At 42.3% G+C, this 2,089-nt stretch overlaps 1 protein-coding gene across 1 annotated transcript in view; it reads right to left on the bottom strand.

Moving 5' to 3' along the window:
* Nucleotides 1–2,089, bottom strand: part of LOC112548363 (sodium-driven chloride bicarbonate exchanger-like) — a gene marked incomplete at its 3' end in the record, with an annotated part of 278,971 nt that overhangs the window by 69,040 nt on the left and 207,842 nt on the right. The gene's annotated exons all lie outside the window — the stretch shown is intronic.

Here is a 2,089-nt window from a genome sequence, read left to right as displayed (position 1 = left end):
TCCCTTCTCTCTCTTCACACACCTACTACATTTTTTATTTTTTCTTTCCCTCTTTCCCCCATAATCTTCTCCCTACTATCCCTGCCCCCAAGCTGCTCCCCAGTATCAGAAACATAGCTCTTCCCATAAGGCTGTTTATTTGAAACATCAAAGGACACCCCCCCCCCAACCCCTGCCAGCAACCAGAGCACATTTGTGTATACTTTAGTTTTATTGGGTCAAATGTTGCAACAATCTTTCAACCTTCTTGTTTATTAAAATCCAAATTTTAAACCATAAAACCTAAGATGGAATTTCATATCTTCAGAAATGTGTGTGTTAGGGTGACAGTATTTGGATCTTGGGGAGCATTGGATTTGCAGCTGAATAAAAGGATATAACCTGTGGCCTAGCAAGCTGCTAACCACAAGGTAGAATGGTATGTTAAAAGTAACATTGCAGGACACTTAGGCAAGCATTTTCCTAACAATACAATATAGTATTGTTATAAGATATATAGGTCATTGTGTAAGAAAAACAGGATGCAGACCACCGACTATCGTTAGGAGATAAAGCAGAAGTAAGACCTTGGAGATGGTGAAGAAATCAGCAAGAGACCGCAAGTGACCGAGAGAAGCAGGGGTCAGGGTCTTAGGCATATGCTCATAGCAAAAAGACACGTAAATAAGTGAAATGCATAGGTAATTCCATGCTAATGAAATAAACAGTAAACAGAGGCGGAGCTTAAGATGGGAAGGAATAAGGGTGGAACAAAGGAAGGACAAAAGTGGGGTAAATGCTAATAAACATAAACCAAGGTGTATAAATATGGAAAGAACTAATGTTAGTGGCTGCTCCCCGGTTTGTTGGAGCTTACCCAAAGCTGCCTCCATTTTGAACAAAGCTGTTGGAAGAAGCAATGCATGCACTGACCCGCTGTCTCCCCAGTCATTAGGCATAGCATAGAGCATCTAACAGTGTGGTTACTGTTTTTTCCCTGTAAGAACAACTAAGAATCCTTTATTGTTGCCTTTAGGGACCATGCTGTCAGTCAACTGAAAAACGGAATAGCACAAAGTAACTCAATGGCACCTGGGACACTGTGCGAATTAAATGCTATTTTACCACTTTATTCCAGGATTAAGCAACACTGGCTCCTCAGCCTGCAATAAGGAGCATCATCACTTAGCCTACTTTTATATCCTATGAAAATTGGAAGCTTCCAATTACATGGCACTCAACCTGTATTAAACAGCACAGGGAATAAAGTGATGAGCAAAAATACAGAAACAGGTTTAGTGGTGTGGCTCAATTCAGCAAAAGAAACATCTATTTCTTTACCACTCCAGTTGCAGCTGCCAAATATTGAGTACCAAAAGGTATGCCACTTCTTACCAGCATGAATTCCCCAAAGTGTGACCAGGAAGCAGATGGAAGGAGTAGGGTGAAATCCAGTGAGTTTTGGGCTAGGGACAGAAGCTACACATAAACCAGTTACGTATAGTTACCCACCTCTGTCTTAGTGGGCTGCAGAATGTCTGAAGGAACTTCTATCATTCTGTCCCTGCTTCTCATTTCCTTCCATCTTTTTCCTTCCTGTTTCAGCCCTTGCAGTCCTATTTAGTTTCTCAGTCCATCCCTTTCCTTCAAACCCTTTCACTATTTTTGCCAATGCCTGTTCCCATTTTCCTCCTCCTCACAGTCTGAATATTTGCATTACTTCTGTTCCTCACATCTCTCTTTCAAGAGTAGCATCCTCTTCCTTTGTCTAGATATTAGGGCTTTGCAAAGCTTTGGTTGCTGATTTGATTTGGCAGATTCAGCCCAATTTGGCGGCCAAATCTCTAAGATCCTTTAATCCGTCCGAATAGAAATGGAACCCTCCAAATTGATTTGGAGAGATTCAATGATTTGGACATAGACACAGCTTTAAATGTTTTTTCTATATACCTCAAGGTACCAGGTGGCTCATGAATGCTGAGATGCTGGGGTGGATGGAGTGTCCCATAGGAGTGCACGGGGGTCCCCAGCATGTTCGGCAGCAGACCCAAAAGTGGACCAGAAGCAATTCTAGTCCACTTCCAGTTCCACCATGGAGCGTGTGCTGGGG

The sequence above is a fragment of the Alligator sinensis genome, unplaced genomic scaffold (assembly GCF_000455745.1).
Source record: "Alligator sinensis unplaced genomic scaffold, ASM45574v1 scaffold901_1, whole genome shotgun sequence".
NCBI classification, from domain to species: Eukaryota; Metazoa; Chordata; order Crocodylia; family Alligatoridae; genus Alligator; species Alligator sinensis.
The sequence above is the reverse complement of the archived record's forward strand: the minus strand, read 5'-3'. Positions and strand labels throughout refer to the sequence as shown.